We start from the raw sequence: 17,926 nt of genomic DNA on the forward strand, positions 1-17,926 counted from the left end.
TGAAATGTTAATAGTGCTAAGGATGAGAAACCCTGGCCTGGGGTGATTTTGCATTCATCCTATGAGCCATGATTCTTGCAAGTTTGAGGGAAAATGATGCTTTCTTTTAGTGTTTGCTGAACTATATTTTCATGCTAGTACTTTAGGATGTAAGCTGACAACCAGAATGTCTAGCTCCAGAAAGGTTGCGGTGTTTGCCATCTCAGAGAAAACCTAGAACTATTTTTGGATCACTGCCCTCTATGCCTGACTCAGTCTTCCAGAATGTCTATTTCTATGTGCAATAGTGATTTTATCTAAGAGGCTTCATTGCTCTTTTATGTCCTTGGGTTTTGGTTAGGGCATCCTTATTGCATCCAGTAAGACTCCATCTGAATCCAGGTGAGAAAAGAATTTTAAGTTTTCAAATTTTTTCTCTCTCAGAAGTTTCTGAGTTCTTTATTGAAAATTTATTCATTACTGTTCTTACAATTTGATACGTTAGTAGTTTCGTCGAGGGGAGAATGACATTACAAAGCATTTTAAAGTTTTGCTATATTGGAACTCTGTTTTAAGGGAGAAACTTTAACTCATTAGCTCAGCCAATGTCATATGAGGTAAGTAGTTTGGTGAAGTCATGATTCCACTTTAGGTGTGTCTAACATAAAGGCATACTGTGTTAATTTTACTGCCAGATGGATGCAAATAGAATTTAGTTTAAATATACTAAGGAACTAATCTTTTCGTTCATTTCATAAGTTATTAAGGACTCGTATTTTTCTCTTTGCTGCTTTAAGTACTTTATTGCTGTTGCTTATCTTAGTAATTTCTAGCAGGTAAACTTAACCTTTTGAAGATGTTTTAACCTACATTGTTGTAATAATTGGTGAAAATCTGGTGGTACCATTTTTCTCTGAAATAATTTACTTGAGTAACTAATTAATACAATGTTAGGCAAGAGAGTATTTGCTTACATATATTTAGATATGTGTTTCTAATTAGAGAACTTTTGACATGTTACAATTTTTATTTCAGACAGTATACTTCATGAGACTACAGCAGTGATTCTCTAAGTGAGGTTCCCCAGACCAGTGGGATCAGCATCGTCTGGGAGCTTGTTAGAAATGCAAATATCCACACCTACTGAGTCAGAAACTCTGGGGTTAGGGCCAAGCAGTCTATTTTTTTTTTTTTTTTTTCCTGAGATGGAGGCTTGCTCTGTTGCCCAGACTGGAGTGCAGTGGTGCTATCTTGGCTCACTGCAAGCTCCGCCTCCCGGGTTCACGCGGTTCTCCTGCCTCAGCCTCCCAAGTAGCTGGGACCACAGGCCCCCGCCACTACGCCTGGCTAATTTTTTGCAATTTTAGTAGAGACTGGGTTTCACTGTGTTAGCCAGGATGGTCTCGATCTCCTGACCTCGTGATACGCCCGCCTCGGCCTCGCAAAGTGCTGGGACTCCCGGCGTGAGCCACCGTGCCTGGCCAAGCAGTCTATTTCTAACAGGTCCTCCAGGTGATTCTGAACCTTGCTAATGTTTAGGAACTGCTCTACAGAGAGTGACTTGTTGAAATAAGTTCACTTGGTTTTAATCCAGTGTATTTGTTCTTGTTCTCCTTTTGTTCCTACCACGTTTTAAACTCTTATTACTTGTGGGAAGATAAACTGTCCAAATTTCTGGCTGAACTCAAATAGCTCACATGAAGCATTTAAAGAAAGACAGTTTGGAAATAATAATTCAAGGGATCAGGATAGGTATTCGTTTAAATAACTATTTTTAAAAAGCCCTCAAGAGATTTAATTTAAAATCTTGTACTGTGGGAGTATGATCGTTTGATACTAAGGAGCTGCTAAGTTAAACAGATTCCTGAGACATGAAATCAAAGGATTTTTTAAAAGAATTCATATGCTTCTATAGAAACTTTAAAAATGGAGGCTGGTCATGGTGGATCATGCCTATAATCCCAGCACTTTGGGAGGCTAAGGTGGGTGGATCGTTTGAGCCCATGAGTTCCAGACCAGCCTGGGCAACATAGTGAGATGCCGGCTCTATTTTTTTGTTTGTTTGAGACAGTCTTGCCGGGTCGTCCAGGCTAGAGTACAGTGGCGTGATCTTGGTTCACTGCAACCTCTGCCTCCCAGGTTCAAGCAATTCTTGTGCCTCAGCCTCCTGGGTAGCTGGGATTACAGGCCCGCACCACCATGCCCAGCTTGTTTATTTGTTTTATTTATTTATTTAAGTAGCGATTTTATTTATTTATTTATTTATTTATTTATTTATTTATTTATTTAAGTAGAGATGGGGGTTTGCAGTGTTGGCCAGGCTGGTCTCAAACTCATGGCCTCAAGTGATCCATCTGCCTCAGCCTCCCAAAGTCCTGGGATTATGGATGTGAGCCAGTGTGCCCAGCCTCCGTCTCTATTTTTTAAATGTATTATATAAAAAAGGAAACTTTAAAAATGGAAATTAGGATGATGATATATAAGAAGAGGTAGTATGCTGAATACTGCAATCATTTAAAGAAAAAAAGTCTAAAAATATATTCTAAAAGTTCATAGTATAGTATATATTATATAGAGATGTTCTTTTAAATAGTGGTAGAAAACAATTCCAGATTTGGATACTTATAATAGTACTGTCAGTCTATTTGAGAATTTAACTGTAGTGTAATAAGTATTAATGTTCTAATTAATTATCCATAATGACTCAATTGCCATTGAGATGATAGTGTATTGTGTATAATATATAGAAGATACAATCACATTGAATGTACGGAGCTGTGCTATTATCTATAGCTTGCAAATCTTTGGGCCTTCTTAATAATGCACAAGCAGTACATTAATATTGAGATATTTCAACTGGTGACCTTAATTTTTCTCTGTGTAAGTCAAATTTTTTATATGCAGATTTTACTACTAAAGTCTTAACTTGAGTCTATCCCTAATTATCTTTCAAGGTAGGTGCTACATATTTTATTCTTGCTGATAAACTAATTTGTATTTTGTGTCAGTTTAGCTTATTATACATTAGCCTTTCTTAGCGTTGTCATAGATTATAGGGACTAAGTACAGGGACTATTATCTTTAAAGTTTGTATTATATTCAACAAGTAAAATTTTTAACAAACTGGACTATTTAGTAATTTTACTAATAAGAATGGTTAAAACCAGCCAGGCACAGTGGCTCACGCCTGTAATCCCAGCACTTTGGGAGGCCGACGCAGGTGGATCACCTGAGGTCAGGAGTTCTAGACCAGCCTGGCCAACATGGTGAAACCCTGTCTCTACTAAAAATACAAAAATTAGCTGGGCGTGGCAGGTGCCTGTAATCCCAGCTACTCGGGGGGCCAAGGCAGTAGAATCACTTGAACCTAGAAGGCAGAGGTTGCAGTGAGCAGTGAGACTTCTCAAAAAAAAAAAAAAAAAAGGAATGGTTAAAATCCCAGTTTATACCTGTTTCCCCTCCCCCCTGCCCCCCAGAAAATGCCTTATTATAGATTTAGGACATAGATGGCAGAGTAGAGGTAACCTCTTATGGTGTTAATTTGCTTTTTTTCACTTTACCCCCAACTTCAGGGCATCTAACCTCATCATAACTCTGGATAAAGGCCAGGAATATATACATTCTGTGTAAAAAAGAATATTCATAAGTTGAATGTATGTTAGTACTTAGTGCTGTTTTTGTGTGTGTATAGATAGAGAAGGCAGAGAGAGAGAGAGAAGTAATAAAAGACTACAGAGAGAGTAATAATAAGAAAAAGACTATATAGGGCCTAGATTGATCTATATTTGCTCAGAAGTTTTATACAGTATATGTAGTTTCCTACACAGTGTGTTTACTTAGGTTAGTAAGAAAATCAGTCTTTTCAGAGTTTCGACTTAATTTTTATTTAAATTAATTTAAAATTTTAAATGATGCTTCATTTACATGTTATTATACTTCAAAAATCATATAATATTTTATGTAATAATCCAAATTAAAATCTTTGGAAAATAATGGGCTGTTTTTTCATTCTAAAGCTGATACTTGTTAATTATAGAAAACCTGCAAACATCTGAAAAAATATCTGGAAGAAACTGTAAATCCCATGTGGACCTACCACTCAAAAATAATTACAATTAATATTTTGGTTTATTTCTCCCCAGTCTTTTAAAACATAAATTTTTAAAATTGGCATCACTCATGTCTTTATTAGTTTTTTAACCTATTATAAGCAATAACTTTTCCATATCTTTAGTTTTTAGATGATTTTAATAACTTCATATTTGTGTCATAATTTTAACTTCTTTATATTGTCATACATTTAAGTTACCCTTTTACTTTAATATTATAAATTTGTGGTGAACCTTCTTGTTCGTAAATCTATTTATAAAGCTGTAAATCTTTATCTGTTTCTGATTATTTCCTTTTATATTTCTAGAGGGGTAATTACTGAGTCAAGAAATATAAATGTTTTCAAGATTCTTAATGTATATTGCCAAGTAGACATCCAGAAACACTGATCCAATTTAACATCCACTAACAGTATGTGAAATGTCTATAAAATAATACCATTGTCACCAGTTGGTATCATAATTGCATTTTAAAAATATTATTTCATTTGTGAAAAATTGTACTTTGTTCTGTCAAATATTGTCAAAATACTGAAAATGGTATTTTACATTATGGTTTTAAGTGGATTATTTGAACATTTAAAAAATCATACCTGGACTTTATCAATTTAGATTAAAATGTAATTTAGTAGAACATTGTCAACAGCCAGGAGATTTGGAACTATTTCGTCATTGTAATGGTGAGAGGGTCCATTGGGAATCATCATTTGATTAATAGGCTTTCACTTGAACTTTAGGTCTTGCCTCTGATCATTATTTGGATTTTCAGAGTAATTCTCGTTAGTTTTCTGTCTTCTTTTAGTTCTGCCAAATCAAGCAAAACTTGACAGTTTTATTAAAATAATAATTTATTCAATAATATTGTTGAAATAAAACAGCTTTAAAAGCAAGAGAGAATTCATACTGAGAAATATTTTTCTATAGAAAAATAAATCCTTGCTCATTTATCAGATTTTAGGAATGGCTGTTATAATGTAGGAATGTAAAAGCACTGCTTCGAAATTAGACTTTTTAGTAACTTACTAAGATTATGTCATTTGCTTACAATGTTTATATTGGATAAATTGTCTAACTTCTAGGCCTCAGTTTCCCTATCTATTAAATAAGATTAAAAATAGTTTCTTATAAGGATTGTGAAAGTTAATACATATAAAGTACTTACTTAGCAGATTGCCTAGTAGTTGGTAAATGCTAAATAAATGCTGGTTATAGTTTAGCAGATTTTGATAGACTTACTCATTCAACAAGTATTTACTAACCACTTACAGTGTGCCAAACACTTTGTACACATTGCTGATACAAAGTGTCAATCTCTGATGTAACTTACTCTGCAGTTAGGGACGAGGGAATAGAATTTATCTTGAAAATTAGAATAACCATAAACAAGAATTTAAAAACTTGGGATAAATGACTTCTGCCTTTTGGGGGAGAGTACTTTGCACTGTTTTGTTTTCTGTGTAAGTTTTATTCATATGAAAAGTGATGTGATTAGTATCTGCTTTTTTCATTTGGGAAACTCAAGCTGCTAGAAAATAAATGATTTTTATATGGTAATACATGTTGGAATTAAGGATACTATAATTTATCTGAGAAGGGAAGAAGGAATTGCTTCGTTGGTAACTAAACAGTAGAGTACGTGTACTTTTTAAGGTAAATTGATATAAATTATTATTATTATTATTTTTATTTTTGGAGATGGAATCTCGCTCTTATTGCCTAGGCTGGAATGCAATGGCACGATCTCGGCTCACAGCAACCTCCGCCTCCCAGGTTCAAGTGATTCTCTTACCTCAGCCTCCTTAGTCATTGGGATTATAGGCGCCCACCCCCACGCTCGGCTAATTTTTTGCTTGTAGTAGAGGTGGGGTTTCACTATGTTGGCCAGGCTGTTTTCAAACTCCTGACCTCAGGCGATCTACCTGCCTCAGCCTCCCAAAGTGTGGGGATTACAGGTGTGAGCCACTGTGCCCGGCTGAAATTATTTTATTTGCTTAGCTGTTAAAATTGGCCTCCAAAATTAAAGAAAAATATAATGTTTACTTTTAAGAGTAATATTTGTTTTTAAAATTACTTATGAAGTAGTTTTCCATCTCACTAAATCCCCCACTCCCATAAAAACAGAGCTGAAAGAAATCGTACTGCTTATTTATGGCTGCATTACCAATTACCCTCAAACCCAGCACTTAAAACAACAGACATTTATTATCTTAAAGTTTCTGTGAGCTCTGAATCTAGGCACAATTTAGTTCTAGCTTAGACTCTAGCTAAGAGTCTCTCACAATCAATCTGTTGCAATCAAGACTGCAGTCAAGGTGTTGGCCTGGGTTTCAGTCATCTCAAAGTTCGACTAGGGAGGAGTCTGCTTTCAAACTCAGTGATTGTTCACAGAATTAATTTCCCTGTGGCCCATTGAAATGAGGGTCTTAGTTTCTTGCTGGCTGTTGGCTGGAGGGCCTCCCTCAATTCTTTGCATCTCCGTGGGGCAGCTCACTGTAGGGCAACTGTTTTTCTTCAGAATAAGCAAGTGGGAGAGAAAAAGAACAAGATGGAAGTTGAGTCTTTATGTAACCTAATCTCAGAAGTGACACCTTATCACTTCTGTTGTATTCTGATCTTAAAACAAGTCAGTAGGTTCATCCTCTACTTAAGGGGAAAGAATTATACAGTGAGGTGAATAGCAGGAATCAGGAATCATTGGGAGCCTTCTTAGAAACTGCCTGCCTGAAGAGCAAAGCAAAACATCTGCAAAAAACTAAATGTTGAGATATTTCTATGAGCCTTAAATACAAGAGAATAGGGCCAAATCAGAGCAAGACTCTATGAGGGAGTAAGCATGGAGAAACAATGGATTGTCTGACGGGCCAGAAAATATGAAAACCCCAAAATAATCTACTTACTAGAAAATACAGTGGACTGATTTCAGAAAAGCAAGTGGAATTACAATGGATACAAGTAATATATTGTAAAGTAGAAGGGGATACATAATCTAGGCATTATGAAGTATCAAAACTATGCAGCCATAGCTCCCTTTAGGGATAAAACCCAAACTAAGAGGAAAATGCTGGAATGCAGTCCAAATTGAGCAGTACAGGGACAATAGAGATAAAAGAGAAGATTCAGATGAGTGGGAGAGGAGAACACAACCAGAAAAATCTGTGAAAACAAGCTGCTTTTTGAAGACCACACAAAAACAACAGAACGACCATGCCTCCATCTGGAAGTTCAGAAAAACTGATTTCACTTAAAAATTAGTAACAGAAAATGTTAGAAGTGAAATCTAAGAGAAAGTTAATATAAAGGAAAAAGAAAAAAAGGAACAAAGTAATATCTTAAAGATCATGAATGCAAGTCAGAAAGACATGCCCCCAAAACAAATGAGTACTATTACCTGTTCTTTCAAAACAAGCTAAAAGAAATTAAGAAAATGTTATGAAAGAAAACATAAAAATATAAATAGGAATTTAAAAAACTCGGAAATAAGGTGATAGAATTCGGGAAAGAATAGAAAAAATGTGTACACAAAATTTAGCTGGCTGTGGTGGTGCATGACTATAGTCCTAGCTTCTTGGGTGGCTGAGACAGGAGGATTCTTGAGTCCAGGAGTTCAAGGCTGCAGTGAGCCATGATTGTGCCACTGCACTTCAGCTTGGAGACAGATCAAGACTCTATCTCAAAAAAATACATATATACAATTTCAGAAATGAGCCTCAATTTAGTGGAAATTCAAGAGTGAATAAAAAAAGCACAGGTAATGTGTAAAGCGATACAAAGTGAAGAAAGGAAATTGTTGTTTTCTTTTTCACCCAGGATCTGTTGTGCCCTTCAAGGAGAGAGAGACCACCATAAGTCCAATCTGATGCGCCACGGACATCTTTTCTCTCTCTCCCTGTTGCAGAAGTCAAATGGGTGAAGCCAAGTATAACTTAATTATGCAGAGCTGAGGGAAGGAAATTGTTTTTTTGTTGTTGTTGTTAAAAAAAGACTGCTAAAAGATTTAAGAGAAAACAATATTGAAAACAAAGATAATCCAATATATGGATAATACAGGTCCCTGAAGAAAACCATGCCAAGGAAACAGAACAAATTCTAAAAACTATAATAAGACATTCTTGAAATTAAAAAAAAAAATTGAAACTACGCGTTGAAACAGCACACTGTATACCTAAAAATATTTACTCAGAACAATGACAACTGATATAAATGCACATAAAATCAATGAACTTTAAAGAAAAAACAATTTACTGGGCACCAGGCAAAAAGACTGAATAACTGAGAAAGAAAACAAGTTTGTCATCCGACTTTTAAATGGCACTGCTTTATGCCTGAAGAAAATGGAATAATGTATTTAAGATACTCAAGGAAAGAAAATGTGAGCCAGGGGGTAATATGTGGATTTCTATATAGCCAAATGAATTTCAAGTGTGAAACCCATGAAGAATCTTATTGATGTGTTAAAAACAAACAAATACACACCTCAGGGAATGTTTTCCCTTTGAGCTCTTACTGAGAATTTTCCTAGAGGATAAGCTTCAAACAAAATTACTAACAAGGTATGTACTTAAGGATTGGTGGCTAAATTTAGATACTTCCTCTGCTCTTAAAGATTCCTGAGTTGCAGACAACTTCATTGGCTCAAATCATTTCAAATGTTATGCTATAAATGTTTATAATTTGGTGATATTCATTAATATAGCAGCCTTGGAAAGGAAGAGTAATAGGCCTCTGCACTTAAAATACTTACTGTATAACTATGACACCTTTTGGGAATGGACACACTGCTTAGTTATATATAGCACGATTTCTTAATCTCAGCACTATTTATATTTTGGGCTGGAAAATTCTTTGTTGTGAGAGCTGTCCTGTGCATTGTATGATGTGTAGCAGTATCCCTGGTCTCTGTTTACTACATACAGTAGGTTTCATCTCTGTTGTGACAACCAAAAATGTCTCTTCATTGTCAAGTTTACCCTAGAGGGCAAAATCAGTCCTGGTTAAAGAACCACTGCTTTAGAGAAGTGGTAAGTATTGCTGCAAAGAACCTGTTCTGTTGCATTTGATCAGCCATGAAGACCCATCTTCACATTGTAAGAGAATGAAAACCTAGTAAAAGAAATTAATCAGCCAGGATAAGGCCATTACAGATTTGATTATATATTTCATTAAAAAATTTGTACACATATATACACATGTACACTATGTATACATACATATCATCTGTGAGTAATTATACACTTACTAGATCAATCCTGGAGTTAGACACAGTATGCTAATTTCAAAGTATCATATAAGATATAATAAAAATTTTATTAAGATAATAGTAAAAATATTTTGTTCCATATTTTTATATTTAGTCCTTAATCTTAAATTTTCCAAATTATTTTCAGTATTTTACATGTTAACCTTCTGTACATTGTTAACATACTGAAACATTTTTTAAAAGAAATGTCTTCTTGATTGTAACTTGCACTACTTTTTTTTTTTTTTTTTTAGATGGCGCTTCACTCAGTGTGTCACCCAGGCTGGAGTGCAGTGGCGCGATCTTGGCTCACTGCAACCCCTGTCTCCTGGGCTCAAGTGATTCTCATGCCTTAGCCTCCCAAGTAGCTGGGATTATAGGTGTGCACTACCATGCCTGGCTAATTTTTGTATTTTTCGTAGAGATGGGGTTTCACCATGTTGGCCAGGCTGGTCCTGAGCTCCAGGCCTCAAGTGATCCGCTCGGCTCGGCCTCCCAAAGTGCTGGGACTACAGGCGTGAGCCACTGCGCCCGCCCAACTTAGTTGTTGATATATAGGAAAGGCATCTTACCAGTGCTTGTGATTTATCAGAATATAAGAAAAATACTTACAAGTGTATAAGAAAGGCACATCAAATTTTATCAATTGAGTACTCAGTACTTGCTTTTCATAACTAAACCCTTAAAATATGTTGATTATGTTTTGGAATAAAGGTCAGATTATCAGTGATCATTACCTGCTAGCCTTCCGGTAAGTACCAAGTCTTGCAAGAGTAATGGATGTATTTTCACCAAGATAAGGAATCTCCACTTTATCTGTTATAATTTTTCTTGGAAGTACTTTACTTGGATTGGTTTGAAGGGCTTCACCATAACTCTGCTTTTCAGGCTTTTAAAAATGAAGATGGTTGCTGCTGACTGAATTTCTCAGGGCAGTATTTCACCAACTGCCTGTAAGATATGGATAGGTTTGTAGGTGGGAGTTTCAGGAAGGATTTGTGAATCTGACAAAAGCTGCTTATTGTATCCTATAGATTCACAATGCACATTAACATACTTTAAGTGCTCTTAGCTTAAAGGAACCTGTTTAAACCCATATTTCTCAGAGTTAATTGATATGGAATCCTTTTATGGTACAGTATCTATTAAGATTTTGAAGAACAAATATTTTGTGGGCCAGTTCGGGAAGAACAATTCTAGTACAAGATAAAACTTGCTGTTTCCTCAGTAACTGTTAAATGACCAGTAAAGGGGAGGTGTAAAAAGTATTAATATAAAAGTTACAGAGAATTAAGGGGAAAATTTGAGGATGAAGGAGGGACACTAGTAAGTTTTTTTTTTAAAAAAAGAGAGAGTAGATTTAAAAAGATGACATGTGAGAAGGGCTATAAATTGAAATTGTGGAATTGGATTTGGCATATGCTACAAAATTTTATAAAAATAGAATATTCACTAGCAAATGTAGTCTAGAAACAAAGTAGAAAACACAAATGTACAACATTAAGTATCAGAAGAACACATAGCTATAAATATGGAGGAGATTAAAAAAATGAGAAACCTGTAAAGTAAAACTAATACTAATAAATTTAAATATCTGAATCAGGCTGGGTGTGGTGGCTCATGCCTGTAATCCCAGCACATTGGGAGGCCGAGGTGGGTGGATCACCTGAGGTGAGGAGTTAAAGACCAGCCTGGTCAACATGGTAAAACCTCGTCTCTACTAAAAATACAAAAATTAGCTGGGCGTGATGGCGGATGCCTGCAATCCCAGCTACTCAGGAGGCTGAGGCAGGAGAATCACTTGAACCCGGGAAGTGGAGGTTGCAGTGAACTGAGATCATGCCATTACACTCCAGCCTTGGCAACAGAGCGAGACTCTGTCTCAAAAACAAAAATTTCAATCAAAATTTACTCTCTTTAATGTGCTTGATGTCATACATACTAGCAAGTGGCAAAACTAGGACTTGAACTAAAGTCCTTTTTGTCAACAGTGTCTGCAGGCTCACCTGTTGGGCTCTATTATTTCCCTAATGAAGAGATAGTAAACCTCAGGGAAAAAAACTTAAGCATTGAAAAATGGGCTGGGTGCAGTGGTTCGTGCCTGTAATCCTAGCACTTTGGGAGGCTGAGGTGGGTGGATCACTTGAGCTTAGGTGTTGGAGACCAGCCTGAGCAGCATGGCGAAGCCCTGTCTTTACTAAAAATGCAAATAAATAAATAAAATAAATAAATAAATAAATAAATAAATAAATAAATAAAAATTAGCCAGGGGTAGTGTCGCGCACCTGTAATCCCAACTACTGAACTACTGGGGAGGCTGAGGCACGAGAATTGCTTGAACCTGGGAGGCAGAGGTTGCAGTGAGCCAAGATCACGCCACTTTACTCCAGCCTGGATGACAGACTAAGACTCTGTCTCCAAAAAAAAAAAACAGTGAAAAATGATTCTCATGATTGAAAAAAAAATCCAAAGCTTAGAAAAGGATGGAAAGTAGTCTGATTAATTTTGTAATAAAATCTGACCAAGATTATGTCAAAGTTTAATCTAGACCAGCTTTAATTATGACTATCAATAACTAAATATGAAATTAGCTAATTCAGCAGCACTACAATGAAGAATGTATCGTAACATGTAGGAGGTTATGTTAGGATTATTGAAAATCAGGTGTGAAAAAATTTATGGTCATCTCAGTAAATGAGGAAAATAAATTGATAGAGTACTTAATCAGAAAACAAACATTATGCTCAATGGTGAAATGTTAGAGCAGTGGTCCCCAACCTTTTTGGCACCAAGACAGTTTTTCCACAGACTGTGGCAGGGGGATGGTTTCAGGATGATTTAAACACATTACATTACATCATTGGATTCTCATATGGAGCATGCAACCTAAATCTCTTGCATGTACAGTTCACAGTAGAGTTCACACTCCTTTGAGAATCTAACGCCACTGCTGATCTGACAGGAGGTGGAGCACAGTTCGCTGGCTTGCCACTCACCTCCTGCTGTGCTGCCTAGTTCCTAACAGGTCAGTCAGTACCAGTCTGTGACCTGAGAGTTGGGGACCCCTGTGTTACAGTCCTTCCCACTGCAGTTGGAGAGATGATATGATATTCTGCTTTATCTTTTTAAAAGAACATTGCTTTGGAAGACAGTGCATAAGGAAAAAAAATGTATAAATATTGGAAAGGTTCTATGGTTTGATTTGTCTCCACCAAAACTCATAATAATAGTTTAATCTCCAGTGGGGCAGTGTTGGGAGTTGGGATTTAGTGGGAAGCATTTGGGTCACAGAGGGTGATTAATAGACTAATGACTTCCCTTGGGGGTTGAGTGAGTTCTGCTCTGGGAATGGATTAGTTCCCAGGAAAGTGGGTTGTTATAAAAGTCAGGACACCCCTCTGATTTTACCTCTTCACGTCTCTGCTTCTCCCTTTTGACCTTCCACCATGTTTTGGGCTAGCACAAAATCCTGCACCAGAAGCTAAACAGATGCTGGTGTCATGCCCCTGAATTTCCCATCCTGCAGAACCATTGGCTAAATAAACTTTTTTCATTATAAATTACCCGATCTCAGGTGTTCTGTTTTAGCAACATTAAGCAAAGACAAAAGAAGAGAAAATTATCACTACTTTTACGTTAAATAGGAAAGCAAAGAAACAATGGGAAAACTATTGGACCTAATGAGAGACTTCTATAAAGTGGACAGAATCCAAAAATATAAATATGCAAAAAAGTTTTTATTTAATTTTGTTTAGAGTCAGGGTCTCACTGTGTTGGCTGTGCTGCAGTGCAGTGGCGAGATTGTAGCTCACGGTAGCCTCAAACTCCTGAGCTCAATCAATTCTCCTACCTCAGCCTCCTGAGTAGCTGAGACTACAGGCGTGTACTGCTGTATCTGGCTAATTTATTTATTTTTATTTATTTATTTATTGTAGAGATGAGGGTCTTGCTCTGTGGCCCAGGCTGGTCTCGAACACCTGGCCTCAAGTGATCCTCCTGCCTCAGCCTCCTGAGTCGCTGGAATTATAGACACAAGTCACAATAGCCAGCCAAATATGCAAACTTAGTATCTACTATTTTAAAATATGATACCAGCAGTTCCAATTAAAATTAATAGAAAAAAGATCCAACTTATAATTATATCTAAGAATAAACACTGAGAAACATGTAAGACCTATATAAGAAAAACTTAAATGAAGTTGCGGGCGGTGGCTCATGCCTGTAATCCCAGCACTTTGGGAGGCCAAGGCGGGTGGATCACTTTAGGTCAGGAGTTCGAGACCAGCCTGGTCAACATGGTGAAACCCTGTCTCTACTGAAAATACAAAAGTTAGCTGGGTGTGGTGGTTGGCAACTATAATTCCAGCTACTCGGGAGGCTGAGGCAGGAGAATTGCTTGAACCCGGGAGGTGGAGGTTGCAGTGAGCCGAGGTGGCTCCACTGCACTCCAGCCTGGGTGACAGAGCAAGACTGTCTCAAAAAAAAAAAAAAAGAAAAAAACTTAAACAAAACTATGAAACAATGTAAGCTATCACTACATAAATGAAATATGTCTTATTCTTGATTGGGATGGCTTAATATTTTAAATGATGACGAATTTCCTTATATCGACTTGTAAGTTTAAGGTAATTTCAATGGAAATTTCTTAGCGCTTCTGAGTTACTTTGCTATTTTCTAGTAGTTAGAAGAGTACCTTCTACATAGTTGACACTGTATGATTTGCTTTTTGAATTAATGAATGAAAATTTATTCCAAAGAAATGGCAGGAAAAATGTGCAAAGATGTATGTACATAGATATTTATGATAGTCTTGTTTGTGTTAGCAGAAACACTAGAAGCAGTCTAAAATGTCCATTAAAGGGTGACTTAGAATGCTGTGCTACTACTACTGAAAAGTAGTGTGAGCTATAAGTACAACACAGTACATAACATGTATGTTAGCATATGAAATGAATATGTATGTGTGTATAGGTATGGGTTTTGAGTATGACGGAGGAAGGATTAGAACAGTCATCCTCAAACTTCAGCTGCACTTGAGAAAACACAATTTAAACCAAAACAGAAAACAACAAAAACAAACAAAAAGTGGGGCCTTAGTGTCCAGGCCCCACTCCCAGAAATTCTGATTTCATTGCCCAGAAATAAGGCCTAGGCATTGGAATTTTTTTTTTTTTTTTTTTTTTTTAAGTCTGTAGGTAATTCCAGTGTGCAGTTAGAGTTGAGACATTGGTCTAGAGATATTTGCACTAGGCTGGCAACAGTGACCAGTTCTCAGTGGTGCAAGGTAACAACCCACTGCTTCCCCAGCAACTGGTAAAGGACCAGTGGGGGAGAGATCTGAAAAGTAGTCATTTCATGAGGGCATTAGAAAAAAAATGCTAAGAGTAAGGTAAATTCTTACTACCTTTTAACCCATTTATCCCTAGTGTTCCATTATTGGAACGCTAAGCATGTGGGAGTTATTTATATCTTGCTCAAGGACATCACCAAGGTCTGATTGCAGAAATTCAAAAAATTGCAACCTCTCTCATAAATGGGTTAATTTGCTAAAATTATTGAAGTGACTAAAATAAGGAAATGAAAAATTTATGTTGAAACTTCATATTTGGTTTTGTAAATGTGCCAAACTTGGTCTTTGGTTTCCATATTTTTCAAGGCAGACTGGTCAATACATGGGATAAAATATTTCAGCTTCAAATAAGATCACCATATACGTAAACTATGCTTTTTGCTTACTTTATTGAGTCAGGGATTCCTTGTGTATCTGATTATGTGATTGTAAATTATTTGCACCTAGTGATCTTACATGTTAAGGCTACTGAATACTATGTAATAAGTTAAAAAGATTACTAAAAAAAATCTTCATGAATATATATAACTTATTATCTATACATTCTTTGAGGCATTAAAACCAGGGAAATGGGACAACTTAGTTATAACTTACAAAATGAAATATAAATATTTGGAAATTGCCCAATATAACATTTATAAATTATAACACTGATTCTCTATAATTTTATTTAACAAATACGTATTGGGTGCATCTGTGTACTAGACAATTAAGATGACTTTAAAATGTTATGGTCAGGCATAATCCCAGTACTTTGGGAGGCTGAAGCATGAGGATTGCTTGAGCCCAGGAAGTTGAGACCAGCCTGGACAACATAGAGAGATCACATCTCTACAAAACATTTAAAAAACTAGTCAAGTGTGGTGGCCTGTGCCTGGGTACTAGCTACTGGGGAGGCTGAGGTGGGAGAATCGCTTGAGCCCTGGAGATCAAGGCTGCAGTGAGCTGTGGTTGTGCCAATGCATTCCAGCCTGGGCGACAGAGCAAGACACTGTCTCAAAAAAAAAAAAAGAGTTATATCCCCCCCAGTTCATGTTTTACTTCTTCATTTATTCAGCAAATATATACTATGCTCATTTTGCCTAGCATTATAGATAAAATTTCTGAGTCCGTTTAGGTCAGACTCTAACTTTTGAATTCTAACTCTACCCCTTCCTTCCTAGCTTTTTGACCTTGGGCAAGTTACAAGTCTTTCTGTATCTCATTTGCCTCTCTGTAAAATGGGAATAATAATAGAACTGGTTATAGAGCCAGCACTATTATACATATAAATATGTGCACAGAATAGTGCCTAGCTAAGTAAAAATGACTGCCCATTAAATGTTAGAAATTAACATAAAACACAATACCTGTCCTCTAGAAGCTCTCCAGGAGTGTGATATATGAATAGTTTCAATGCAGTGTCATCAGTGCATTTGTTTACTTACTACTACATTTTGAATTATTATGCTTTGTGTCACCAATCTTCATTTTCTTTTTTATAATCTAGATTAATTTCTACTGATAAATTTTAAAACCCACTTGAAAATTGTGAGGTGCAGTGGCTCACGCCTATATAATCCTAGCACTTTGGGAAGCCAAGGTGGGTGGATCACTTGAGCTCAGGAGTTCGAGACCAGCCTGGGCAGTGTGGTGAAACCCCATCTCTACAAACATTACAAAAATTAGCTTGGTGTGGTCCCAGCTACTTTCAGGGGGCTGAGGCAGGAAGATCACTTGAGCGCAGGAGGTGGAGGTTGCACTGAACTGAGATCGTGCTACTGTACTCCAGCCTGGGTGACAGAGTGAAACCTTGTCTCAGAAAAAGAAAAAATTGTGGAATATTTAGGTTTTGATTAATTCTTTGTAAGATGAGCATCTTTTGTATTTTGTTTGATGGTTTTTGTTTGTGATTGTGATATTCTTGACTAATTCTGAGCAAACCACATAGGAAGAAAATATTATTTATATTTAAACTCTTACCTTTCTATAGAGAGCCAGTTTACACACAAATATTACCTAATTCCAACAGTTGTTATTATCCATAATGTTATTCATTTTTTCAGGTGGGGAAATTGTGGATTTAAGAGGTCGTGATTTGCCTAATACCATACAGCTCGTTAAGAAGCTAATACTTGGAGCCTATATCTTTCTGTTATAATAAATTATGAATAAACAGCTGAAATTTGTATTAGACATAAGAAAGGAGAACCTTGTTCTAAGCAGAGAATTTTCTATCAACCTTTCAGATGAAGAAGCCTCTCTTCTTATTTTCTTGCCAGAGTAGAGGTGATAGAAAATAAGGTAAAGGCAGTAAAATATGGAGACAGGAGCACAGAGTACCCTAAAGTTAAACAAGTTTGAATCCTAATTCTATCACTTAACTAGCTTTGGCGTCAGGTAAATTATTTAACTTCTTCAACCCTCAGTTTTCTACTTACTAAAAGGTTTTAGTAATACTTACCTCGTAGTGTTTAATAATTGGTAACTAGTATCATCATCATCTTTCATTATGTTAAATGAGAGGATTCGGTTAGGATTGATGTTTTCCGTAAGAAGCACAGAAATCTTTGCCTGTCTTCCTGTGATCAGGGAGAATGATTTTACCTGCTGATTTATGTGGTAGTGAAAGAGCAATGAACTATGATTTAGAAGGCCTAAGTACAATGCCCCTGGGTTAGTGGGAAAAAAACCTTACACAAGTTATTACAGATTAAGTATCCCTAATCCGAAAAGCTCCAAAATTGGAAACTTTATGAATGCCAATGTGACACTTAAAGGAAATGCTCATTGGAGCATTTTGAATTTTCAGATTAGAGAAACTCAATAGGTAAGCTTAATGCAAACATTCCCAAAAAATGCAAAAACACCCCCCCCCAAATCCAAAAAAAAATTCAAACTCTGAAATAGTTTTGGTCCTCAGCATTTTGGATAAGGAATACTCAACCTGTAGTACTTAGGTCTTATATTTTATCACCTTTAAAATAGAAATACCCTTTAAAAAATCCAGTGAAATAATAGATTTACTAAGTAGGGCAGTGGTCCCCAACCTCTGGGCCATGGACCAGTAGTGGTCTGTGGGAAAATTGTCTTCCGTGAAACAGTCCCTGCTGTCAGAAATGTTGGGGACTGCTGATGTAGGCTACAGAGAGGGTCTTATTTCAAAAAAACCTTTATTTAATGCCCAATATTGAATAGCTCTGTGAAAGAATACTGTCAATCTCTAAGGGACTGAAAGTTACAATCCTTTATATACTATTCTGTGATTCATAT

The 17,926-nt window shown here is 36.4% G+C and overlaps 1 protein-coding gene and 1 non-coding gene across 2 annotated transcripts in view; one reads left to right on the top strand and one right to left on the bottom strand.

Annotated features, from left to right (window-relative positions):
- The window catches only part of ARID2 (AT-rich interaction domain 2), a 187,186-nt gene that overhangs the window by 45,140 nt on the left and 124,120 nt on the right, over positions 1-17,926 (top strand). The window lies entirely within an intron of this gene.
- On the bottom strand, positions 7,897-8,035 carry LOC119624038 (small nucleolar RNA SNORA64/SNORA10 family). The gene has a single exon (XR_005240127.1). It is a non-coding gene; the product is annotated as a small nucleolar RNA SNORA64/SNORA10 family (small nucleolar RNA).

Source organism: Chlorocebus sabaeus, chromosome 11 (genome assembly GCF_047675955.1).
Source record: "Chlorocebus sabaeus isolate Y175 chromosome 11, mChlSab1.0.hap1, whole genome shotgun sequence".
Classification (NCBI taxonomy): Eukaryota; Metazoa; Chordata; class Mammalia; order Primates; family Cercopithecidae; genus Chlorocebus; species Chlorocebus sabaeus.